General features: G+C 47.7%; 1 protein-coding gene across 4 annotated transcripts in view; it reads right to left on the bottom strand.

Moving 5' to 3' along the window:
* The window catches only part of SGK2 (serum/glucocorticoid regulated kinase 2), a 536,387-nt gene extending 511,191 nt beyond the window's left edge, over nucleotides 1-25,196 (bottom strand). The window contains exon 1 of one of the 4 annotated variants that reach the window (XM_069652333.1): nucleotides 24,828-25,196. The gene's annotated coding sequence lies outside the window, so the exon portion shown is untranslated. Of the gene's footprint in view, nucleotides 1-24,347; nucleotides 24,367-24,827 lie in introns of those variants that run through there. The other 3 variants (XM_069652338.1, XM_069652336.1, XM_069652335.1) reach the window with 3 other exon arrangements.
* Nucleotides 25,197-27,848: the final 2,652 nt, after the last annotated feature.

Genomic DNA, 27,848 nt, shown 5'->3' with positions numbered 1-27,848 from the left:
AAAGCAGGCTAAATGAAACGAGCGCATTCACTGTTTTCCGAGAATCTGGCCCACAGTGTTTTGGGGTTGTGAATAGGGATATACAAAGGGCATTCGGATTGGTTAGTAAACTCAGCAGTCTCTTGTGTCCTTGTGGTCGAATATAGGAGCAGAGACTTCTTTTATTCACACTCTGTCAGAAGTATTCCACCTGTCAACTCAAGCAAGAGTGAAATCCCAGATTTAACAGGATGACCCCATTATAGCCAATGTAAACCATATTTAGAAGACGTTTTTTAAGACGGTAAGAAAGTGAGTATAAGAAGTTATTTGATTGGCTGTGTGATATAAATTAGGGTTATGTCTTAGCAATGCATGCACAGGTGGAAGGACTAAAATATGTTATATTATATATGAAATAGGTCAGCGGTCGCCACCCTATAGCTAGGGTGAGTTCCATGAGTCATAGGAAAAAGGAAATGTGAACATTTCTATTGCTGTTAACTTTTGACTTGCTAGGCGGATTTGGATGATATATTCCAAACAAAAGGTTTGTCGCCCGACTACCCCCCCCCCCGCCCCCCCGTCCATAACCCCAAACTGAACATTTTGGGAAAAATGTGTTAAGAAATCAAAAAGTTATTCAAAAAGACAAAAAACACTGTTTTTGTCCTATTCCCATTCATTAACTCATAGAGAAAAAGCCCAAATTCGGTAAAGCTGAGGTGCAAAAACTGTTGGGTGGATTTGGACCAAAAAAGAAACAACTTCGACACGAAGCGTTGACTCGATTTCTGGGATAGTTTTGGGGTAAATCCGTCCAGTAGTTTAAAAATAATTCAACAGGGAAGGAGGTGCCCCCTTCTCCCCAAATAATTGGTACATCTGTCATGGTGTGTTGCAGCAGAGTGACTTTTTAAAAATGAAAATCCAGCATTTTTCTGCTCGATGCGAGCGATGCCCGAGGTAGGCAAAACCTGGGAAAGGCAAAAATGAAAAGTGCCTAAAAAGCTATTTAGAGGAGGAAATCGAATCAGGCTGAAAGTGGTGAGGGGAAAAGAGGGCATCATGTGGAGTTGAGGGTGATCTGAGGAGCCAGCCACATTTGCAGACTTGTTTGCATTATCGGGGGAATACCAAGGAAACAGCTCAAGATTCTTGTGGCTACAATGGGGAAGAAAAAGCATCTCATGAACCAAACAGTGAAATTTGGTAATGGGGGAGGGACAGGGAGGTAAAAGCAATTAAGGGGGTAGGGCATCATGGAAAGATGAGGGGGACACTTGGTGATTGACTGTGAGGACGGAAGAGTTTGGGATTTTCACGCATTACCGGGGGATTCCCACAGGCCTGGGTAGTTCAATGCTGCTGTATGTGTCGTTTGTTGCCATTATCGGAGGAATATCTGGGGAATCCAGCGGGAATGGAGAGAGAGTGAAAAAAAGTATTTTTACACCTCCAGTGATCATAGATTCCAGGCAGGGGGTCATGGCTAGTGGGATCCAAAACAACCTATTGGTGAAACATGTACAGTGGCCATGGCCAAGGGCTATGGCTAGGGGGCCATGAAGAAATCTGTTGGTGTTACATGTACAGTGTCCACAGCCAAAGGACGTAGCAACTGGCCATGGGCAAAGGCCATTGCTAGTGGACCCAAAGAAACCTATTGTTGCAACATGTACAGTGGCCACGGCAGAAAGCCATGGCTAGTGGGCCCCAAATAAACCTATCAGTGCAACATGTACAGTTTCCATGGCCTAAGGCCACTGCTAGTCGGCCCCAAAGAAACCTATTGGTGCAATATGTTCAGTGGTCATGGCTAGTGGGCTGCCAAGAAACTATAGTATAACAGAACCCTTGAAACTAAGTGAAAAAAACTTTAGTTAGAAGAGAGTTAAAGTAATCAGATGTAAAGTGAAAAAATACATAGCAACAAAACCTTTGAAATTCAGTGAAAAAAAGATTGGTTAAGAGAGGGTTGTAGTGATTAGATTTAATGCAACAAAACCCCTGAAATTCAGCAATTGCATTTTGAGTAAGTCCACCTTAACTCTGTGCCCCCTGCTGCTCAGCGTATGTTCAGTGGCCTATGTCTAAACAGGGAAAAAACAGCAATCCTACTGGTAGGCCCCAAAGAGTCCCTAAAAAAACTAGATGATAAATACAGCTCCTTCACTATTGAGAACACTGTTATCACTGCCTCTGCTGCAGTGAAATCACTAGGGGTGTACCTTGACTCCACCCTTTCAATGGAAAGGCAAGTCAGCGCCATCTCTTCATCTGCAGCACTCACTACTAAAATCATAAATGCAGTGAAATCCCACCTATCGCCAAACAACTGCCTCAATCAACATCGCCAGAGCCAACATTGGTGCAAAGTTAGACTACTGAAACATTATACTTCTAGTCACCTCCTCCAATAACATCAACAGACTTCAAACTGCTCAAAACAACGCCCTCAGAGCCGCCCTCAGTATCCCAAAGAGAGATTACATCTCCCAGGCGAAAAAAGATGCCCACTGGCTACCCATTAAAGAACGCATAACTTTCAAGGCCCTCACTATCGCTCACAGGTGTCTCTCTCTGACTAACCCCCAGCCTACCTAGCAGAAAGAATACACCAGGCTCCAGCCCTCAGACAAAACAAGACCAGTACTCGCACCTACTCTCAGTCCCAGCTTTTAACGGAGCCAAAGCTGGCGGCACTAGCTTTGAAGTTCTAGCCCCAAAAGCCTGGAACGCCCTCCCGCGCAGCTTAATCAACGAAGACTCCCTCACAGTGTTCAGAAAAATAGTAAAGACTGAACTTTTCAACTAGAGAGCGAACATATTGTCCCAAACTCTGTTCCTCTATAACCTTGGAATGCCCTTTAACAATGATTTTGTACCACTGCCTTCTAATGTTTGCCTTAAACCTGTTAAGTGAATATGCTGTAACAGCGCCACGATGCCTCCGGGCCGCTGGGCGCTTTATAAATCCAAATAAATAAATAAATGTCCACAAGTATGACATTACTGATGACATCATAAATTACATCACTGATGACATCACTAATGACATCACTGTTATCACTGGTTTGATTAATTACATTTAAAAATATGTCAACTCTGTTTTTTAACATAACATTTATGTACATATTTCATACTTACACAGTACAATGTATTCCGCCCTGGTTTCTTTAAATGTTGCGCACGGCATACACTTAAAAGTACATATAGGCATTATTGCAAACAAGAATAGTGTGGAAGCATTTACGTACTTTGGAAGGAAATCTGACATTTTCAATAAAAATTAATATATTTTTTTAAATGACTAAAAATATTAGTATTCTAATCTTCATTTCTATTCTATAAATGTAATTATGTACTAAAATTAACTAATTTCATGTTTGCATATTAACCAAACTTTGAATTCTTGCATTATATACTATCACAATGCATGCAGGTACGTACTTTATTTTGTGTGTGATTATTATTTTCATAAAACTTGTCATTTAGAAATTAACGTGTTCATGTAATGTTATTACAATAAGGGGAATTGTAATTTTAAATGTGAACATTGACTATTTTCATCGCACTTACTATTAAATATGTTTCGATTTATTTCTATTCTTATTTTTTTATTACTACATATAATTATTATATTATGTTTGAAATATCTGAAATCTATGTACCTGAATAAAGTACTTTCCCTGCAATGAAGTATGGGCCTCTAACTTTTTAATAATTGAGGCAGCTGCCAGTATACAAAGGCCCTGGCTGGTGGGATCTCATTAGTTACAAAGAAAGGGGGGTCTGCCTCAGCTTTAGGCTGGGGCCCTGGCCAATGGGCCTTCTTTTGTATTAATAATTGGTGTAACATAGGCCGTGGCCACAGCCAAAGGCCATGGCCGGTTGGCCCTGGAGAAGGCATCGTATAACAAAACGCTTGCAATTCAGTGAAGAGTCCCCCTTACTCTGGCCATGGTAGCATCTGAGGCAGTGCAAGTTATGTCGGGTGGTGGTGAAAGGGCCATGTGTGCGCTTTCTGTCCAATTACAGTATAGCACTCCAAAGAGCTTCCCTGGGGCTGGGTGCGCAGTGTGCGAAAGGCTTCTGGCAGACAACCTTTGCGATCTGTGTGCTACCACAATCTGCATAGCTGACTGAAGGCCAGCTGGCCCCATGCTTTACATTTCGATGTCATCAGCAGACTGGAGTAATTGAGGCCGCACCTACCATAGGACTTGTTTGAACACTATCAAGCATGCTTCCTCCGAAGGTAAACACTTTCTTATCTGCCTTGCACAAGCGGCAGCTTTCATGAGCTTTTTTTAACACATCGGGCCAGGTTCATCTCGGCAATCTCTCCTGAGCTCCACTTCCTGCTCTTTTTTGGGGCCTTGGGAATATCCACCTGCAGAGGCCCCACAAACCTTAGAGGCGGCGGGCTTCCTGCCTAAATTGCCACGTAGCGGATATCACCTGTGTACTGAGGCTGATTGGGTTGGCCATGCCGAATCCTGCACAATTAAAAAAAGAGCAGACAGACATAGGGTCTAATTCTTAGTATGGCGCTCTGGAAATAAGGGTGCCGGTAGCAATGTATCGGCATCCTTTCCAGACCACCGTACTACGACGATGCCGATAGGGGCCCACAGATCCCCCGGCATGCCTGACCTGCTGGGTTTTCGGGCCCTACCGGCATGGTTGTCACAGAAGCACTGGCACCCTTAGCAACTGTGCTGGTTCTTCCGTGTCCCCATTCCACATGTAAAGTCGCATATTGGAATTGGCCAGCTCCAATAATGGTCAGTGCCAATTGTGTCTCCCTCAATTCAGTGCTCAGAAATATGAGCTTATCAACCCACGCCTTTACACATTCTTTTCATGGTATCAGTCTCTCCAGCCAGTGCAGAAATCAGCAAAGAGGCTTGTGTCATTGGCAATGCTATCAACTGGAAATGACACAGCACAGAGTATACATGTTTCAAATGTCATAACTGTGTTTACCAGCTGAAAGGCCAGAATAATCCACTTGTTTAAATTAGATGGTAGTGGATGCAGGGACGTCATTTCACCCAAATGCCAGGGGTGGCGGAAGTGATGTCCCCTGGCCCTTGACCCTTGATGACATCACAGGAAGTGTTGTAATTTGACCCTGCCCCCAACATAACTACGAGAGAAGAGGGCGGTACCTGGTCCACAAATATACAAGCCACCGGTGGTGGCTTGTGAGTTTTTTTTATGGTGTAAATATTTGCCATAAGTATGTGATTGCGGCTGAGCATAGCGAGGGAGCCCGAACTAACGAACATTGGTTGGGATCTGGTGGGGATTCTTCTCCCTCCCCAGAGTAAATGTTTTGAATAACGGGTGAAAATGGTGCCTTACACAACACACTTTCTGGGAAAATGTGAGTAAAAGGCCAACAATGTAGGTAATAGGCCAACAATCTGTTTTGTAGGATGTAGGGCAAATCATGAAAAAAGTAAAATAGATTAAAGCCACCAAAAGTGCACAGGGCATTTCCCAATGCATTGTCATGCTGGTCCAAGCAATATATGCAAGTATAAAAAAACATTTGTATGCTGGCTGTGCCCATACATTTCCATTCTGGCTCTGCCAACATATGCTAGTATTCCCAGATAAGACCATACTTATGTTCGCTTTAAGATGTTTTTCTACAGTATCATTACTGGCACTGGGCAAAAAATCGGCTCTGCCAATATATGCCAGTACTTCTATGTAAGTACATACTGCTGTTGGTTTGGCCATTAAAAGCGACATGTCACAATAGGAAAACCTGTCCAAACGGGTTCCAATGTAAGCCAGTCTAGACCCATAAGAATACTTATCTTGCTTGATTCATCATAGATGATCAGTTAGTAAAAGGTCATGCTGCAGTGAAGAATCTACAGGCTGCTATACCAAAACATCAGTCTAGCGAAGTAACACTATTTATCATGCTTGCTTTTTTAAAGATGCTGAGTAATACATGTCATGCCACAGTAAACAATGGCTAGACTGACGGCACCAAAATGCCAGTCTAGCCAGGGAATTGCACACATGAACTTGCCTTTACCCAAAAATACCAGTAAAACATTTAAAGTCAATCAAGGATATGGTAAACGTGCTCGAGTGATGATCCCCAGTCTCCCAGGGCCTTGGACACACATGCATCCGCTTTCACCCACCAGTCACTCACCCATATATCTCCTCTCATACTCACTCAAACTGGATTCACCACACAGGCACACACCAATGCCCACCCGGAACATTCAAACGCATACTACTACATGTATGCTCATTCAACCACCAGTCACTAACGCCTTCTCTTACATGCACCCATGGCATTCTCTGCACAGGCACACACCCATCCATCCATAACATTAAAAAAACACCATCACATTCATACTCATTCGCCCACCAGTCACTCGCACACACATTCTTTTACATCCACTCATTGCATTCTCTACACAGGCACACACCCACCCACCCAGAACCTTCATAAACACACATCACATCACATCACTTCTCATTCACCCACTAGTCACTCACAACTTCTTTTACATCCACTCATTGCATTCTCTACACAGGCACACACCCACCCACTCAGAACATTCAAAAACACACATCACATCCCTTCTCCTTCACCCACTAGTCACTCACACCTTCTCTTACATCCACTCATTGCATTCTCTATATAGGCACACGCCCACACACCCACAACACTCAAAAACACACATCACATCACTTATCATTCACCCACCAGTCACTCACACTTTTTCTTACATCCGCTCATTACATTCTCTGCGCACTGGCATACACCCACCCACCCAGAACATGTAAAAACATACATCACATCACTTCTCATTCACCCACCATTCACAAACATACATCTAACACACACTTCACACATGCAAAACACACATCATATTACAAAAAAGAAAGCCTTCTTATCTTTTTCTTGCAGCTTTGGGCCGTCGTTCCAGACCCCTCGGCTCCTCTGTGCTGCTCACAAACAGGAACCAGGAAGCTGCGAGAGCTTCCTGGTTCCTGTATGTGAACTGCAAGGAAGCCCAGGGAGAAGGGGTTGGAGCTGAACGTGGCATGTGACATGTGCCACATGTCATGGTCAGCTCCAACCCCTACTGATTGCCTCCCCGGCCCAGACTTCAACCTGATAGGTGAGGACTTGGCCGGGGACCCACCATACCTGGTGTGGTTGGACCCCCACACCGCAGGAGGCCCCGCTACACCAGGAGCACCAGTTTTTATTTGTTTGCAAAAAAAGGTAGATTTTCTTTTGTATTTTAAAAAAAGTTGGGGTCGCAAGGGAGTCCCCAGGGGTTGCAACTGTGGCCCCCCAGGGGTCGCATTTTCAACCCCTCGTGACTCCCAATGACATCCCTGAGTCAATGTCCTTTTAAGACCAAGGGGTCTGATTCACACCACATTTTTCTATGTGATTGAACCATTATAAAATGCTTCTGTGAATCAGGCCCCAAGTCTCACGTTTTGAAGTTGTTTTTTTTCAATTTGGTGTGTTTGTCCTTTTAAAAAATGTTCTTGCTCTCCTCAAATCCTTGGCAGAGCACTTTTATATAATTGTTAGGTTCTATGTTATATTTCTGCATTTTAAAGACTGAACACAAAAAAGACTGATTTTTTCAGCCGTTTTTGTGTCGGCTTCAAAATGGCAAAATATGACTTACTGCGACCTCCTCTCCCCGCCCCTTGCAAGGTCATCCTACCCCACACCCACCCTCTCCCGCTGGTTGAATTCTTAATCAGAGGGGGTTTAACCACCCCCAAACCTCCCATTACCCCACTCCCCACCCCTTTCCCAGCACAACTCAGTCTCATTATACACACGCACACACAGACACGTTCTCACACACAGAAACACACAAACACTTACCTCTTTTCCCCCCCAACAGCTCTTCCTGGTGCCGACGTGCCTGTCAGTCCATGCGCGCCTTGCGCGCGGCAGGGGTACGACAGATCAATTTAGGAAGACCGCGCTGTGCAGTACAGAGCGGTCTTTCTAAATCGATCTTTTTTTTATCGTTTGTTTTTTAAAAAATGACAATTTCATTTAATACCCATTTTTGTCGCTCAGTGCCATTCCAATACAAATGTGCTACTACACATTGTTCTTCAGCTACCTTTGTGAGCATCTTTGCACTTGTGCTCCTGTTTTTAGCAACTGTTTCCTGGAACCTTAAATTAAGCAGCCTTGAATGTGTGTTGTGACTTGAAGGCAAATCCACATACAGTGCAATTTGCATTGTTGGCAAATATTGTTAGTATTGCACAGTTGTGGTTAACAATTCGCAACATTGTATTGGGGGGTTGAGGGGGGTGTTGGCCGAGGCACTGGCTGAGCTAAGGCCGGCCTTGCTCTGGCTACTTATCCCCTCACATACCTCCTGAATCTTGCCTTTCCCGATCCACCCTGTGCTTCCTCCCGCGGTTTCCCCTTCTATATCTCGGTTTCCCATCAGTAGAACTTCCTAGCCCCAGGAATCCAGAACATCCCCCAGTGATCATGGGGTTGAAGATTCCCCGGAAGCAACACGTCCGCTCTCCGGAAGAAGCTCGCCGATGCACACCCCTCCGCAGGAATCACACCTCACTGTACACGCCACACACTTATGGGTAATGCCTCAGGGCCGCCGAAGGCGAGGCCAGGTAACTGTTGTTACATGGCAGCAGGCGCAAGAGAGGGGCACAGCTTTCCTCCATGGTCAGTGCCCCTCTCTGTCTTTTAGATAAGGGAGGCAGGCTGCAGGGTCTGGCACATGAAAGGCAGGAAGGGGGAGGTAATAAATACCTCACCCTTCCAGGAGAATATATGGGGGCAGTGCACCCGGGAGACCCAGGATGCCTAAGCAGTTTAGTCAGCGGCAGGCTGGCCTTGGGGGGGTTGGCGCGCAGCCCCCCATACAGCACAAAGAAGAAGGGCCTCTGGGGGCCTATATAATGAGCTGTGAGCAGCTCCGAAAGCACAAACTGTTTTGTCGACCCTGCATGGGGACCCAAACAGTACCTGGGAAGTTCACTGTTAACTCAGTGTCTTCCCATTTCCTTTTTCTTTGCCAACGTCTGCTGTGCACTCAGCATCGTGGCATTTCTTCAAGTTGTGTTCGCTGCATACGCGGTGTCATGGCTAATTAACTTTAATTAAGACCTTCATAGGGAAGGCCTTCCCACAACTCGAATCACGCCTTGCCTGATTGAGCCCAGTGCTGCCTGCGGAAGAAGAGGAGCATCTGACAGGCCGGTGAAGGAGGGGGAAGTGCTCCAATGAAGGAAACCCGGCGCCGCAGCGGCTTGGCTACATGTTTCAAGTAAGTTGCAGCCGCGGCGCCGGCCATGCTCAGTGCAAGGCTCAGAGCGTACGAAGGAGAACGCGTCGTTTGTCAAAACCTGAAACTGACGCGTATTTAAAGAAAACTTACAAAGCGGGCGAATTAGATTTGTTAACGCTTTAATCAGCGTCCCCAGGACTGTCGTAGGGCAGGGGGAGCTGAGTTGCAAGAGCCAGGCTCCTTAACACAAGTCTGGAAGGGCTTGTTAACCCAGGGTTTTAAAGAGCACAGATAGCGCAGTGTTTATGCCGGCAAGTGGCACAGCGAGTAGAGCGCTCACTCCGTGCAGAGCCTGCTAACGTAAGCCTGGAAGTGTTTTTGTGCTGGTGAGTGGCATGCGGGTGACGGGTGTCATGGATGGATGACAAGTGTGACATGACAGGCAATACAGTAATGACAGTTGCAGGAATGAGGAGACTGACGACCAGGATGTGAGGTGGAAAAAACATTGGCCACAAGCTTTATTTTAGTACCAGCCATGGTGCAAAAGAAAAACCAGCCATAACATCACATAAGGATAACAATACTATATTTTGGGGACAGAGGGAACAGGTGAGCGTGGGGCCCTAATCCCAATTAGGGGCCGCACGAGGCTGATCCCCGCCACCACCCTGAGGGGATGCTGACCGGCGTCTCCCAGGTCCCCCCAAAATAGGAGATTATGAATTAAGTACAGCCTCTGGCTGCCAGGGTCCAGAAAATATTCCTGGTGAAGATGTCCATACCTTCAATGGAAAGGTGAACCCCGTCACTGCAGAACATGGCCTGGTTGTGTACCGAGATCCCATGTTTAATAAATTTGAGGCCTGAGAAAAGGCAGAAATAAATTGGCCACAGCTTTGTTCAGTTTGCACCTAGAAATCTCCATGGCTTTGTTGCACTCTGCCCCATGCCAATGTTGGCGCGGGATGATTTCTGACATCATCACTTCTGTTCGAAGTCTTAGCATGTGTGCCAGGGATCTGAGGGAGGTGCAGATTTCAGCCAGGAGAAGCTTCCTGCCCAGCTGAGGCAAGTCATTGCCCCCGAGGTGGATGATGAGATACTCGGGGGGAGGTGAGCAGGCCCCCAGTAGGCCAGCCAGTTTGTCGTGTAGGTCTCCCCAGCGCATGCCCGGCTTGCCCCACCAGTAGGTGATGGTGTCCTGGAAATGCATGCCGTCCTGGGTTTCCTTCAGCCATCTGCTGGCCCTGGTAAGGAAAGAGTGACCCACGATCCACGCCGTCTGGGACGGGGGGTAGCCTGTGGTTAGAAGAAAATGGGGGGGGAGGATACTATTAGATCAAGTCTTTCCTGATGTATCTTTTGTGATCCCCCGATTTCCAACCCCCAATCCCTTTTATGGCTTTCTCTTGCAGCCCCCCCCATCCAGACTGAAGTGGCTGCTCCTATCCTGAAGGAGTGGGATCCAAACTCAGTAGGATTACATCCTATAGCTATTATAGTCTTCTTGAGGACAGACCTCACCTGGAATCTACTGAGGGCAGACCCATTTTTGTGTGTGAATAATTGTCCCCCCTCCCCCCGGCTGGGGCGCTTGTTCATGAAGGCCCTGGTGGTGCAGATGGGGCAATATTCTGTTTCCTCAATGCAGTACAGGTTGATGATCCTCCCTTTTCCTAATTGGTCAGTTTTGGACCTACACAGTTTCACAGCCATGGAGTCCTTCCCCAGGTGAATGTCGCCTATATCCAGCCCTTCCTCTGATCCTGTGTTTTTGGAGGCTATCTCGCTGATCCTGAACGCCCCAAAGAAGTTGAGTGTGAAGGCAGCTCTAAATAGTGAGGTCTCGTAGGCATTGTTGCATACTGCAGGGAGGGTGTCTAGCAGAATTTTTAATTTAGCAAAATTGAGGGGGCGCCTGGTGTCTGTCTTGACCCCTTCCATTTTGGACCAACCCTTGAGAGCATATCTGGTTAGTGCGCCGTGGGTGGGGTCGGGTGCCCCCACTAATCTAGTGTAATATGAAACTGCTGCCAGATGGGATGAAGCCCATGCCTTCTTTTTGCTTTGTTTGAAAGCCCATTCCATAAAGTCATTGACATGGCACTACTGTATATCCCTGATGTTGGTGACTTTTGTGATGTTTCCAAAATCAGTCAAGCACTTATTGTACATTTTGGTAGTTTTCTGTGCCAGCGCCTTTTTGGCCAGTTCCCCTAGGACACCTTTCGGCTCACCTGTAGGAGTGTGGTGCCGGGAGAGGCAACCCTCTTTGTCCGGGCCCGGGGGGAGGGTAGAGCTGGGAGCGGGCATCTCATGGAAGAGCTGTGACCAGCTGGCTGGCGGGGGCTGTCTTGGGTGTGTCCATGATGGCCCAAACCTCTTCTGGAACTGCTGTCCTCCTGGCTTCTGCCTGTGGGTTTAGTGCCTTGAAAGTGGAGAACTGAAAACGGGACAGAGCGTCAGCGGCCTTATTATCTTTGCCTGCAATTTGCCGTCCAATTATTACAATGTTATTTTCCTGGGTGACGTTCGTCATTTCTCTCAACACTTTTAGCACCAGAGGGCAGGAGGCAGCACCCTTGTTTAAAATGTGTACAACCGCCATGTTGTCTGACCATGTGACCAGTTCTGTGTCGGCCAACAAGTCCCCCCATAGGTAGAGTGCCAGCCATATGGGGAATATCTCTAGCAATGTGATGTTCCTGGTCCAGCCCCTCTGCTGCCAGCAGGGCGGCCAGTGGCCGGCGCACCACTTGTTACCAAAACATACCGCAAAACCTCTGCTGCCAGCCGCATCCGTGAACAGGGACCTTTTGTCTGCCTCATTCATGGATTTGCGCCATATCACTTGGCCATTGAAATTGTTAAGAAATGATTCCCACATGGCCAGGTCTTGTGTTATCTCCTTGACCAATCTGATGTGGTGGTGTGGCTTTGTAACCCCCCTCATTTTTAGTTCCAGGCTCCTGTGAAAGACCCGGCCTTGGGGCATGATTCTGGTAGCAAAGTTGAGCTTCCCAGCAAGGGACTGTATTTCCCGCAGCGTCGCCTTGTCCCTGCCTGTCATCCGCCTTATTGTCTGTAGAAGGTCCTCTATTTTGTCCCTGGGTAGGTGGCACTCCCCCATGGAAGAGTCAATCTCTATTCCTAGAAATGACAGGGTGGTGGTGGGTCCTACTGTCTTCTCGGGTGCCAGTGGAACCCCTAATTCCTGAATGGTTTCACTGAATGTTTTTAGGGATGAGCTGCATAGGGGAGACCCTGCTGGGCCAGTGAAGAAGAAATCATCCAGATAGTGTACCGTTCTGGCTCTGGGCATGGCCTGTTGGAATGCCCACTGTAGGAAAGAACTGAACTGTTCAAAATAGGCACACGCGATGGCGCAGCCCATGGGAAGGCATTTGTCAAAGTAGAATTTATTGTCAAAATGGAAGCACAGCCACTGGTAAGTGCTCTTGTGCACGGGCAGCAGCCTGAAAGCTGACTTAATGTCTGCTTTTGCCATGAGAGCGTGTCTACCTGACAGTTTTACTAGGTCGACAGCATCTTGCACGCAGCTGTAAGAGACAGCGGCCTCCGTGGCAGGGATGCCGTCATTGAAAGAGCTACCGGGTGGGTGTGATAAATGATGGATCATCCTGAACTCCCCCGGCTCTTTTTTGGACACAATGCCCAGGGGGGAGCATAAAAACTCAGTGAAGGGGGGGTGTTGGAAGGGGCCCTCAATCCTCCCTAGTTGTAGCTCTTTATCAATTTTTTCGCTTATTATGGTAGCTAGGGATGAGGCAGATTGTAGGTTCTTGGGTATGGTGGGAGATCCCTGGCCCTTGAATGGGATCTGGAAGCCATCTTTGAAACCCTGAGCCAAGAATGCTCTAGCTGCTGGGTCAGGGTAGTTCTCTAACATTTTTAGCAGTTGATCAATTTTTATTGGTGAGGCCCCTATTCTATAGCTAGTGCATGTTTTTGCCCTCAGTGACTTTTGGGCTGGGCCTGGAAGGAGAGGCTTTTGTGCAGTTGTTGCTGCTGTGGCCACCACTGCATGTGCTGCAATGGTGCTTGTATCTGCACTCGGTGCCCTTGTTACATGACCCTCTGTTGAAGTACCAGCAGGCCCCCGGTGTGCTTCCTTTGCCCCCCCCCCGTTGCTGCGGTTGCCGGACTGCCCCTGATTATGCCCTGTTTTTTGCCCACCTGGGGGCGGTCTTCGAAAAGGGGGTTTGTTTTTGTTAGTATTTATACTGTCTTGTTGAGGCCTGCGCTGGTTATGTCGCCTGTTTCTACCCCTTCTATTATACTGATGCTCATGGTCCTTGCTGCTTTGGGCGCTCCTACCTGAGTTTTCTTTTAATACATGAAAAAGATACAATTTAGGGTCTTCCTCCTCCCAGCCCAGGTCAGGGAATCTCTGCATCTCCTTCCTGAACTCTCTATCATAGTTCAGCCAGGACTCCCCCCCAAAGGTATTGTGAATCTCCAAAATTCTGTGGTGGTAGGCAATCAGTGCAGTGCCCTTTTCTGGGAATTTTTCTAGAATTATTGTGGATAGGATTTGAAAAGAGCCCTCCCAGTTCTGAATATTCTTCTCCAGTGTGGGCCTCTTTGCTCTCTCTTTTTCTTCCTCTTTCTTATCCCTTTTTGAAATGCCAAAACCTAATTCTTCATATTCCAATAGGCAAAAAATGTCAATAAATTGCTTTTTCCAAATCTTTCTCTTAATTTTCCGCTCAATGTGCCATGCAATGGTCTTTTTTAGGCTTCTATTTAAACTTTTGCCGGCAGTGCGCCTCCCATATTTAGTCATATGTGGGATTGGAGACAGTACATCACTGCTAGGCCCAACCCATGCTTTAAGGTGGCCCTGGTCATCCTCGCCCCCAGATTCCGACTCTGTGTCTGTGCTGTCACTCTCGCTGCTGTAGCTGCTCGAGTCATCCCTGTGCCTCTTCTTTTTCCCAGCACCCGCCCCCTTATGCCATTTTAAAAATTGTTCAAGCATAGGCCCCAAATCATTGCTTTTCACAGTACCTGATTTTGCTTTTCTTCTGGTGCCTGGGTGGGTGTCTGAAGAGGCGGGCATGCTGCGGACGTCAAGGCGCTGCTTCTTCCTAGCTGGCTGCTCCCTTTCTGCTGGCTCCTCATCGCCGTCGACCTCATCTTCTATTGCCTCTGCGTCATCATCATTGAGGCTGGTGGATGCGAGCTCTGCCATTCTTTCCTGCACCACGTCCATGCCATGGACGGCTTCCGCTGCTTTGGCCCATTCCAGGAGTAGTGTTTCTTTTAGGGATAAAGCTTTGGCCATCACTTTCCTCTTTTGGCCTCTGTGTGCTGATTTATGAGTGCTGCCAAGGGTATAGCACTAGCCTATGATGTGGGGCGCCTTCCTTCTTCTTTGGTGCACCAGTTATAAGATCCAATTATTGCTCCGTGTCCTCCTGCTTCCAAAATTTGTTTAGCGCTTTTAGCAGAGTAAAGCGCTGTCTGCGTCCTCTTCAGATGCTTGCCAGTGCTGTGTTTTGAAAAGGAGATGGCCTGTCAACACCACAGTGGCCCCGCTCAGTGGTGGCTTGGCCTGGGTACAGGTATAAATGAAAAAGCCTTTTCTTTTCCCCAGTTCGGCTTGTTCTTATCACAACATTCGGCTCCCCCGGGATGCAAAGAGCACACTTTCTGCCGATCTCCCTTCCGCAATGTGCTGATGTGCTAATGCGGAATAGTTCAGTATTATGTGTGCAAAGCTTTCCTCGTGCTGTTCGACTTTTACCTCCTTCGAGGTGGCTCTGTGTCGACCTGCTTCCAAGATTGGGGTTCTTTAGCCCTTACCCCTTCAGGCGTGGCTGCTTGCTTCCTTATCTTTATGCAGCCTCGCCGCAGTATCCCCAGAGCAGCTGTTGCATTCGCAGCTGTGCCGGAGGGGACTGGAATTTAGTCCGTCTTTCCCAGTGACTCTGAGAAAGGTTAAAAAAGGTCGCCACTCTAATGCTTTTCGTGACCGGAGATCGCGCCTTGGAGAACACGAAAAGACCTGCTGTGCATCATAGCATTTGCAGATAAAAATGCTCTTCTGCTCCTGAATGCGATTACGAGCAGTTTTGTTCCTCCCGCTGGTGATCTTAGTTTCCTTGACCGTCCGTTGGCTTCCGACAGCTTGTTTGTTTTCCAAGCAGCGTTGATGTCCACGGGGCTGGGGTAGCTGACGTACAGCAGTGTTCCGGCGAAGACAGCTGGACGAAAACAGCAAGGAAACCCACAAATTCTTCCTGGCCTTGAAAGAGACCTGCATCCGTCCTGCTGCTGTTCGTGGCTGACGGGGAGGAAGCATGAGAAGGGCCACCTTGCCCCCGCCAGATAAAGGCAAAATTCGGCCTGGGGGCAAGGCGGCCCTTTCTTTGAACTTCAAAAGGCCCTCGCTCAGCATCCGCAGAATGGGAAGGGGGGCCTTTGAAGTATGGAGGGCAAGGTGACAGGGGGCAGCGACTACCGGTTGTCACCTGCCCCTCTCACCTCACCCTCCTGTGCGGGAGACGCGCTGTCTGGGTTCCCATTGTTAAGGGACCCAGCAGCCCGACCCCACCATGTGCATGCTAAGTGGGGCAGCGCCAAAAAGGCGCTGCCCCACCGGACTTCGTACAAATCCCCCACCTCCCACCTTACGGCCCCGGGCCTCCCATCCGGGTGGGCCCGGGTGTACAGGTTCGAATCCCGCCAAGGCCAAACGCAGCCTTTCATCCTTCCGAGGTCGATAAATGACCACCACACAGTAAGATAATAAGCAGCGCTCAGATACCCGAGTGCTAAATTATGGGTCACTCGTTTTGACATCGGTACAGAGCCTGCTGAATCCCGACAGCCCCAGCGAGTTTATAACTACAGCTAATGAAACAGGTTTTGAAGAGCCCGGTGGGGTTTTTTCAAACAAGAAAACGTGCATTTTTAATTGATGTATACAGGAACACGTAGTTTTGTTCATGTAATTTCAGTAAGCGGGTACAGCATACCACGTCAAGGAAACGGGGAAATAAGGCACCATATCAGCTTTCCGTGTCATGGGAAGCCATACTGATATCATGACGGGGCATGTTGCCAAATAAAAGTTAACAAGCCATTGAATGGCAGGGCTGATAACACAGCATGTGGCATTCTTGCAGTTGACATTTGTGCGGAGCTTGCCGATCCAGGTTCGAATCCCAGCAGGGCCAAAGCCGAGTTTTTTTTTTTCAAGCCTAATCATACTGCATTTGGAAATAGGAGTAACCCAGTTTGGCGACACAAAGACATATCAGGCAGAGTTACAATACACCATTTTGTAAATGAACAAAAAACAATTTTAATGCACGTACTTTGCCAGGTTTAGCAAACGCAGGGGTTTTTCTTTTTAAACACAAAGTTCTGCTAACAAACCATTTTGCAAACATGTTTTGTCCTTTTTATGACACAATGACATATCGTGCATAGTGGGAATGCAATGTCGAATACAAATGACAAATACTGGCAGATCTAAGAATCCCACATCACTGGGGGTCGTAGGCATATGCATGACCAGGGAAAATAATGATTAATATGGTATTGAACCGCAGAACTTGCACAAACGCCTATTGCTAAGCCAATGTGGCAGGTGTCTGAATCCAAACTCTTATACCACATCACGAGGCGAACTGTTAATTATATAATGTACCATGCAGGTAACAATACAATTTTGCTTGCACTAAAGACAAATGCTTGCAGCCCCACAAGTGGCAAACCAGTGGGGATATTTGGTAACTCACATGACGGGGGAGGACAAAGTATTGGGAGTAAGTTATGAGGCTCAGAACTGGCACGAACACCATGCCATGGAATAAGTATGAAAACACAAGCTGTCATTGACCACAAATAATTGTATGGCGGTCTTTCAAGGCAAACTGCTACTTTATACGGGGCACAGCGCCAGGCAGTTACCCAAACGGGTGACAAACAAAATCTCAGCATGGAGTTGCGCTGTATTTAAGGCAGCCACCAATCTCAAGTTTGCCGAAATGTATTAAACATGAAAAGTTTTTGGTTCTATGTGACAAACAGACAAGACAAATGGCTCCCAAACGAAAAAACCGCAAGAACCCCGAAGCGTGAGGCTTACTAACCACAAGACACCAAGATAAGCCATTACCACATAATGAAACACATGTGGAGGAAACAATTAGTCCGTGCAACTTTTCGAAATTCAAGCAGCCAAACGAGCTTACCAGGGGAGCATCAGTGACAGAGTAAAAGTAAACATCTACCCACGCCTCTCAGAATTTAAAACGGCAAAAGCTCTGAACTACACCCTGATACGGGGAGCAACGTATCGGTTACAGGCTGGTGAGGGGCAACCATACATGAAAAGACAGTCTTCCATGTTTCTATGCGGGGTAAAATTGCTGCAACAATCCCCGGTTACAGAGGAGCGCAAGGACGTCACTAGAAAGGGGGACAACACCAGATACAGTGCGCCCCAGCGAGAAACTGGAAGCATGGCCAATAGCGGCAACCCAACCTTCAATAAAAATCGCTAGGGGTTGTACATTACCACAGTTATTGAAGCAGAGGTTGATCGGTAACAACATACAGCCGCCAAGCCACCCCAAGACAATGGCCGCAGCAAGGTTTGAACATGCCAACCACAAACAAGGGCCTGATCATGGCCAGCACGCAATAAGCTATAAGTATCACTGACATGGCAGTTTTTCAAATTGCCAAATTGATGGGAAACCACCTGTGCAAAAGCCGGCACAAGCACGCAATGGTGGCACATCCGGACAGAGCCTACCGATGCATTTTGAAGCCTGCCAGAGCCTGCACACAAGCCAATGCATAGCAGCGTCAGCCTGAAACAAAGGCCATGAAAAGGAGAACACGTTGAAAGGGAGCTTCAACTACTAGCAGCTATCCAATACGAAGCTTCCCAAATATTACTACAAGCAGCTACCCAAAACGGAGCTTGCCAAATATTTCTGTGCACACAGAATAAACGCAGGACCCTGAACGTGGTGCGAAACAAAGAGTAAACGAACAAGAACAATCACAAATGGATCAAGTCTCTGGCGCATACACTACAAATGGTGAAACCAGCTATGAACCCAGTTCCCAGACTATCGGAGCAGATGGCACAGCAAGCTTTGAACAGGCCAACCACAGACAAGGGGTAGATCATGACCAGCACGCAACAAGCTAAAAGTATCACAGACATGACAGTCTTCCGAACTGCCAAATTGATGGGAAACCACCTGCACAGAATGCGGCGCAAAAACACTCAGTTTCGCACACCCGGACAGAGCCTACCGATGCACTTTGAAGCCGGGCAGAGCCAACACACAAGCCAATGGGTAGCAGCATCAGCCAGAAACAAAAAGGCATGAAAAGAAGAACCCGTGTTATACCACAAGCAGCTATCCAAAACGGAGCTTGCCAAGTATTACCACAAGCAGTTATCCAAAACGGAGCTTGCCGAATATTTCTGTGTACGCAGAATAAACACAGAACCCTGAACGGGGTTTTCGAAGCAATGAGCAACTAAGGAAAACCTGTGCTCAGGGGTCCTAGTGGCAACAACACTGCTGAGGTAGTGAAGGAAGCAGGACATTCAGGGGCCAGCTATAAGGAGCCAGGTGAAGAGAGGGCGATGACACCGAAGTCACCACGGCAAGGTAAGTAAGAGAGAACCCCCATAGGACACCAGAAGGACACCCAACTAACCAGGGTCCCAAATAAACACAAACACAGGCAGACAAACAGTGAGCAGCCCCACTGACGTTTCAATGAACTGGAACCAAGAGCGAAGACAGGTCATACAATCAGACAGTCAGGTCTGCACAGCAAACAGAGCGTTTTGCAGCTTGCAAACCGCTCTAGAGGGTGGTTCCAGGGCTCAGTCTAGGCATAACAAACACAGTTCAACTGCCGCATAATTTCAAAGACGCATCCCAGCGCATGTCAAACCCTCTCAGAAAGAGCGCCGGGCCTGTAAGCGCAATTATCTGAGCCCTCCTTTTAACAGTGGCCCCACCCGCCCACACATTTTCAAAACCTGGCCAGGCAAAACTTCAGCTTTCACCTCTCACAAGGGCAGAAAAACCAGTGCCATAGTTCAGGGCCGACAATAGTACACATAAGCAAAGTGCAAGCAAAGTTTAACAACAAACCCAGAGACTAAGGCGCCCACAAACAAGAAGTGTTCCAGACCATCAGGACCAACCGCATGCAGGTAAAACTCAAGCTGATGATCAGCTTCGAGCGGTTCGAAGTGGCTGAGGCAGGGGAATAAATAACACCCCACGGATAACAGTCCAAAACAAACGCAACCAGGGCCAGAATTTATTTATTTATTTATTCGGATTTATTTAAAGCGCACGTCAGCCCGGGGGTATCGTGGCGCTGTTACATGAATACATACATAGTCTGGTTACAATGGAAGGAAGATGGTTACAAAGCAATTTTCATTACAGGAAGCATTTCGTGTCGAACACTTTTCGTATCAGATGTGTGCGAGCTGAAGTGGGTGAAGGGAAGGTGGAGTTAGCTGAATAGCGTGGTTTTGAGGGATTTGCGAAAGAGATACAGAGATGGTTCTGCTCTGAGCGAGTTGGGGAGGGCATTCCAGAGCTTAGGTGCTATGTGAGGGAAGCCAATGCCGCCGGCTTTGGCTCTTTTTACAGTGGGTACTTGGAGTTGGTTGGCGTGATGACTTCTTCTGGGCGGATGGAGGAGTTCTTGGTTATAGTTTCAGATAGGTAGGGGGGTGCTGTGTGGTTGATGCATTTGTGTGTGAGGGTGAGGATTTTAAAGTTGATCCTTTCCTTGACTGGGAGCCAGTGGACGCGTCTTCTGGCCTGTGAGATATGGTCAATTTTGGGAATGTGTAGTGCAGCACGGAGGGCATTGTTTTGCACTATTTGGAGCCTGTTTATGTTTTTTGATGAGGTGCCTGCCAGGAGGGCGTTACAGTAGTCCAATCTGGCTCCTATAGTAGCTCTGGCTATGGAGAGGCAGTTGGGGGTGGTGAGGTAGGGTTTTATGGCATAGATGAGTTTGGTAGTCAGAGCAGAAGCTGAGGCAATGGCGCTGGTTTGTCTTGTCATTGAGAGTGTCGCGTCAATGTAGACTCCTAAGGTCTTGACGGCAGAGGAGACAGGAATGCTAATACTGTCGATGATCATATGCGAATAATCGGGGCTGAGTTTGGTTAGAGTTTCGTTAGGGGCTAGGATGATGATTTCGGTTTTGTCTCCGTTTAGGCAGAGACCATTGATAGCCATCCATGTTTGGATAGTCGAGTAGATTTTGCGGAGGGCTTCTGAGTCAAGGTCGTAGTCTCCAGAGAGGGGGAGGAGGACCTGCGTGTCATCAGCGTAGTTGGTGTACGCTATGTTGAGGGAGTCCAGTAAGTCAAAGAGGGGTTTGGTGAATAGGTTGTAGAGGGTCGGTGCGGTGCAGGACCCTTGTGGGACTCCACAATTGATAGTGGTGGGGGGGGGGCGCTATCCTGGTCAGAGTATACTTTCATGGCCCTGCCTTCAAGGAAGGATGTGATCCACGTGGTAGCCTTGTGGGAGAAGTGTGCAGCATTGGAGAGAGAATAAAAGCCCAAGCTTGCTGCAGGCCAGCTAGGTTATCAGATAGAAGATATATTGCCAAAGCATAGTCAAAACCTCCAATAACGGTACAGCTAGTCGGATAGCGAAGCAAACGGAGCCCTCTTTCTGACACCAGGGCTGAGCCGGCTGACGCAATTTCAATCCCTGGCAGGGCCTAGCCCAGCCTGTCAATTCTCCAAGGTCGATAAATGAACACCGCACACTGTGGGTATTTAGAAGCGTTTTGCCTGAGAGGCCGTTGTGCCATAAAAATAGCAAAAGCAGAACATGCAATACAGGTGTTTGCAGAACGGAATGGAGAAGAAAAGCAAAAGAGGTACCGTAAAATACTAGATAATAAGGTATATGTTTTAAAACACAAGAAAGGACCAATAACACACAGGTAACAGCCCAAGCAGGCAGCCAGCCTGGCAAGGTGCCTGAGCCTAGGGCGACAGAGCCCTTGAGGCAACAAAATACACCAGAAGGCTGGGGCCAGGGTGCTTTAATAGGCACCAAACCTGAATACGGTCCCAACACAGGTGAAAGCAGTGCGGACCAAAACCACAGCGCAACAGGCCAACACCCGAGGGTGGGGGCCAGAGTGCTACAAGTAGCACGGAATCGGGAAACCAAAAAAAAAAAAAATATATATATATATATATATATATACATATATATATATATATTATATAAAGAGGGTGGGGGAAAGCCCCGTACAGCGCAATGCAGCAGGTCAACAAATGGCCAACAGCCAGGGCCAGGGAGCTACAACATAGCTTGGGACCTAATGGCAGGTTAAAAACAATCTTTTGCTTCCATCCCTTAGAAGGGCTGGGAAATTCAACCTCGGGGCACAGGGGGAAGTTACCCACCCATATAAGATAATGGTGCTGGGGTCATTGGAATCGGGTTCCAGGGTCCAAATTTGAGCAACTGCGCACAAGGCTATACCACCCATGTTCGCAAATGCTAGAACTCTCAAACCTATACAAACATTCTTTAAATAGACGAACAGGCCAACGCCACAAAGACCAGGGCCAGAAAGCTTTGGGGCTTCCCTGGAACATGCGCTACAACTAGCTTAAGGTGGGAATAACATTTTTCCAAATCAAGCAGGGTGTTGATTATGGTACAATTAAAGAAAGCAAGCTTATAGCAGCCATACATAGGCAATTCTGAGGCCAGCACAAGATGCCGGCTCACACATAACTACAAAACCGAACCCCTACAGGGGCTAAAGCCAGGCCCGATCAACGGTCTAACCAAACCAAGGGGAACAGACTATGCATCTAGGAGAGAACAAGCAACAACTTTTGGGGGAAACCTGGACAGCCGGTAACCCATCCAGGTGGTGGCGGCACGGGCCAGAGGGGGTAACCTCTGGACCCGGTGCCCAAAAGTATGATTTATTATGATATGCGATTATTGTTTATGTTCACATAACCATATCTGTAACAATAAAATCCTACGGCTTTTTATTGCCAACACTTGATCATATTGTTGTGGTGTAATATTTCATGGGGAAGGCAAGGGCCGTAAGACATGACGCACACACCCCACAGCAACTAAGGTAAGTCTGCTGCATATGGGTTCAACAGTTATGACTATTCTGAGTCCTGTACGCCTCGCATGTTAGCAATGTCCCCCTCTTGATGACGAAGAGCACCCCCTCTTTATGTACCAACTGCTTCTCCGTGTTATCTCTTGCAAAGCAGCCAGCAGAGGCGTCTTCTGCCGTGAATAAAAATCTTACGCGCAGGCTCAGACCGGCCTTTAGGGAAATAGGGCAATGCCCGAACAAAAGCGCGAAATGCTAGTGTGCCAGTGTGGGCCAGTTTTTGGGGGCAAAATTGGGCCGGTTTTTTGGACAATTTGGGACAGTTTGATGAGTTACTTCACCGTTGCAGCTAGTAGTTTTGACCAGTGTTAGTGAATAGATATTCTTTAAAATAGACAATGTGCATATTTTATCAACAAACTCCCCCTTGGGTACTACTCAAACGGTCTGTCCCAAAAGGAATGAATTGCCATTTGCAACTGTGGGACACTTTTCATTGGTGCCCCCGAGACAACTGTATGCCCCAGTGCGAGCCTGCTTATGCAGTTCTTTCAAATAAATAAGTACAAATATTGTAAAAAATCGTCACGATGACTAAGTCACTTTCTTTCCACTCTCCGAGGACAGCCAAACCCGTCTCTCTGGTTCTGTGGTTGGCCAGGCCCTCTCCTGACCTCTGACTCAACAGTTGGCCGCTGGCATGACTTGGCGATGATGACCTCTACCTGATTTCACAGCCCAGTGGCTTTTATAGGGAAAAGAGATGACGGGAGAGAAGCAATACTTGTCTCTTTCATTTCGTTTCATTTTTCCAAACTCATATCGAATCTAAATAGGAAAGAGACGCCGGCCCGCGCTCACTGGCTGCGATCATTCGTGAGATGTGCTCTCATGTCCAACTGGCCGACGGTGGCATCCAGAGACCCGAAATGTAACCCTGGCTTTGCCGTTCTGTGTGCATTTGGACCGACCGTCACCTTTTAATTACTGCAAAGCCTCAGTTCCCCTCTCTTGCGAAATACATTAGCGCTTAGAAGCAGGCTGCACCCCGCTATAAAGCGCCATATAAACAAACCCGGTTCTCAGATGCTTCACTTCTCGAAACCAAATACATATAGACTTCATTTTTTTTAAATATATGTTGAAATTCGTTTTTGGGAAAGCAACTAATATAAAAAAGAAATATTGCATTTGAACTTTTTTCATTGCTCCTTATTTGGTAAAAATAAGCACCCTCATTTGCAAAACTAAAATATATAAACAATACTGGCACTGCAGAAAATACACATTTACATTTTTTACAAAAAATGTGAAATTCAAAATTCTACATTTGTATACACATTTTGATAGATACACATTTGCAAGTCTACATGCACGTATATGGAAAGTATTGACTGCAGTTGGGGTACATATTCTACATCTTTGGTCCCCGAGGTAAGTCACAGCAAGTATAAAGAGGGCGTTGTGGGCCGAGTGACCATCCCCCCCCCCCCAAGTGGCCCATAGAAGTTGCAAACAATATTTCACTTATAAAAGCTCATGAAACGGTGTGACTTCTGTCTTGTTAGAATTCTTTTAATGCAGAACATGTCTCACTGCTCCATAGCCCATCCCCGAGGTCCATCCCAATCTAGAAGTGCGGGACCCCACCCCTGTCCTGCAGCCAACCATGCTTCACAAGCCCCTTTTCCTCCGCCCATGCCCGAGGCCCACAAGTTGCCGCTTCCCGTCCCCGCTGTGAGGCCCGCCCACGACGGTGGCCCGGTTCGGCCACAAAGCACATCCTTTGCCTAGAACTATCCGTGCCCCAGGCACATCTGCCTCGAGGCTCGCCCTTGCTCCTCGCCCAAACTACGCGCATGTGTGTTGTGAACCTGCCATGCCAAAATAATAAACTTGCACCGATTCTACCACGGAGTTCGCAGCGCCGCAGTCTGTACACGAGGGTGGATCTTGCTGTCTCACACCCTCATTTAGTTGGCGCTGATGTCTCTGCCACTGTTGCCCTGGCCACTGGCACCGCTGTGCCAGTGTGACTTGCAGCGAGCGGATCCGCGCACATCTCGCCGCTGCTGTCCAGTGGCACTGTGTGTAACCAAGGGCAGAGGCCGCTGCACACGCAACTCACTGCACAGCGCCGGTCTCTGTGCCACCGCCGCTGCAGTGCCACGGCGAAGGTGGCTATTTTCCACTCAGCGAGGTGCCAGCGTAGCACTCCGACCGCCTGACTCGCTTGTCCCCTGGCCCTGCCTTAGACCAATAGCTGAGCTCTGATCAAGCGTGTTATCTTCCGTGGCCAAAGGTTAAGCTATCTGCAAACACGCGTGGCTCGGGATAGCCCCGAGGAAACACTCAGCCATAGCATACTTCCATTTTAAAATCTCGCTTTACCTTCTGAGGCGCGGGAGCTTGTAGGCAGGATGGCTGGTGTGTAGTTCTGGAAGAAACACTCGGAGCCTCGGGCTGCAGCGGAGCCAGTCGGGGTTGCTTGTGCAAGGCCGTGGTGCAATGGTGTCTTGCCTCTCTTGTCGCGAAGTTGTTCTTCTGGGAGAGTCGGTCTGAAGGTCAAATGAATATATTTCCCAGGGAGTGGTTGACTGCTGAACGTAAATGATTACCCCTGGGGTCAGAGCCAGCGTTTTATTGCGGGGGGGGGGGGGGTAACTACTGCAAAGAGTCCTGGTACCAGTAGCCCCCTCCCTTTATTCGAACCAGCACTGGCACTCCCTGCCCGTCAGACACATTCTAGGCGTTCACCCTGCCAACACCCTATTCTGATCGCCCCTTTGCATGGCATGTGTGCAGGATATCCTCCCCCTCTGGGTCCAACCATCTTCTAGGCGCTGTTACTCACTATCAAAGCCTACTCCATTCACCAGCTCTTTGGGTGGTACCATGAATCTGCTAACAGAAACACCCTACTCTACATGGAACACCTCTCCAATCGCTGATGGCGCTGCCGAACCCCACTCTCCCCAGCCAAAGCTGCCCCTCCCTCTACTCCAGTGGTATTCAAACGTGTTCATACCGAGCCCTCCCAACTGGCCGCCCACCTAAGTGTTGGCCCAGGTACATGGAATTATATCCAATGCAAAATAACGAAAACCATAATACTGAATTCCCAAATAAATTCATTTTTGTTGTTTTTGCGGGTGGTTCCCGGCCAAAACCACCGCTTTTTTGTTATTAACACTTTTACCCCCACCCCAAAACCACTATCCCCCCTCCCAGCCCCCTTTTTTTTCCCGAATTCGTTATTTTGGAATTCGTTATTTTATGCTCGCTATAATGGTGTTAGTTATTTTGGTATTCGTGATAATCACTGCATACTGTTGGCCCCTGCTTATATTTTCTATTAAAAGCAGTAACCTTCATCTTTTCATATTATAAACAGTCATCTTAATCCCTTTTTAAAGAGTCCCGCCGCCCCCACACTTTGGGCCCCCCTAAGGAGCCAGCCCTCCCACTTCAAGACCACTGCTCTACTCCGTCCACTGCCCAGGCCTCCTTCCTCAACTCTCTCCACTGCCGCGTCTACTCCTATCATCTCCATTGCTACCCCTGCACCCTACTTTCACACCCTATGTGCCTCTCCTACGTACAGCTCTGGTGCTTTCCTGCCAGTTGTGGGCCTTATTAACCCCACAATACATGCATGCAGCGTAAGCCGTCTGCGTTTGTGGTGCGCACCGTGGGATTTTAATAGTGTGCTGACCAGGGGAAATAGAAGGTGTAGGAATTCGGGTGGCCCTGGCTTCCGTGCCTTTTTACACCTCATCCAGTAAACACACGGTTGTGCTGGCTCCTGGCTGCTGTTCACGTGCACGGAGGCCGGCATTATATAAAGCCATCTGGCTTCTGTCTCCGTGTTGGAAAGCAGGCGCTATTCGCAGGGGGCTCAAACTTCTTCGCCTGCATCAACCCTACGCGCTGGCAATTTCCTGCACGGAGCAGATGTAACAGGAGGAAGGGCGGTTACACTCTATGGCCTCTGCTCCATCTCGAAAATCCCATAAAAAAACAGGCTTGCCACACTTCTCCTGTTTTTTCAGTTCCTGGCCTTTTAGAATCTCAATTAAAAAGAGGCAGTTAGCCGCTTGACTGGGGAGTGGCTCGAGATGTAACCAGCCATGTCCCCTTCCAGCTGGCCTTCTTCACTCACTCAACCTAAAAGGGCATTTTAAACAACTCCTCTTCAGTGCCCCTCCCTGTTTCATTAGAGGGGAAACAGGACAAGGACGCAGGAACTGATTTACAACGCGTTTCCCTTTGAAAAACACTTTTTACATCAGGCCCATAGCTTCTTGTCGTAAGGACTGACTTCACAAATGTGAACTAAAAACATGTTTTCTGATTTATTTGAAAAGCTTCTCCTCTCTCCAGGTTCACACCGGCCCAATCAGAGCTTCAGAGCTCCAGTTAACTTTAAGAGGAAGTCATACAATCCCATACCTTAAAATTTAGAAGTCAATCTATTTTTTTTAAAACTTCACTGGGTACAATTTGGGGGGTAGGTGACGTTGCCCAACATGAAAGTCAATATCGGCCAGGGGGAGCAAGTCCACGAGCAGTGTGCGGGGGCGTTGGGAGTCGGCGGGGGGGGGGGGAGGAGGGGAGGGATATTTCCATGCATCTGGTTGGTGGAATTTTTGGCTGTTTGACCAGGCAGATTCTCCTCCCACAGAGGTCGGAGGAATGAACACTGGTGACCCTGCTTCTCCATTGGACACTTCGCCCATCCCTACAACCAGCTCTCCAACGCAAGGCGATGCATTGAAAGAAAACAAGCCCATCAGTGTGGGTGCAACAGGAGAGTCCTGTGCCCATACACATAAGACCACATTGCTTGAGAAACCTGCCATTTTGAATTGTTTCAGCATTTCTTTTTCTCAAACTGATAAGTTGTGCTTTTATATCGCGTAAAGACACAAACGCTTTCCTGGAAAGCTCGGGCGGGCAATTAGATCAAAAGAGGCCATTGTCAAACAGGACATCTTTTAACTGTTCATTTATACATACATTATATATATATATATCCACCACATTCTGCTGAAAGTGCTGTAACATACAGTGCCTAAAAACAACTACACACAGAACATATAATTACACTCAATTACAAATCCAAGCACTAGCTGGGACTCTAAAGTGTCAAGCGCAAAAATAAAGTGTTCCCGTGCTTCTGTATACCTTAACTAGTAAACCTATTCTTTCAAAATGTGGAAAACAGCAAGTGGGAGATCTCAGCAAGATCAATATTTGTCAAAACTATGGAACTCTATGATTCTAAGAGCCTTCCATTCTACAACCCTCTTTGTTAGGATCGACAATCTTTGCCTGAACCCAGGTCGGGTTTCACACTCTTGATCCCAACTTTACTTATTTCTGCTCAATCAATGTCTTTTTATTCTTCTA

This window comes from Ambystoma mexicanum, chromosome 3p (genome assembly GCF_040938575.1).
Source record: "Ambystoma mexicanum isolate Mex_15411 chromosome 3p, UKY_AmexF1_1, whole genome shotgun sequence".
In the NCBI taxonomy this organism is placed as follows: Eukaryota; Metazoa; Chordata; class Amphibia; order Caudata; family Ambystomatidae; genus Ambystoma; species Ambystoma mexicanum.
Note: the sequence above shows the minus strand (reverse complement) of the source record. Positions and strands in the feature narration are given on the sequence as shown.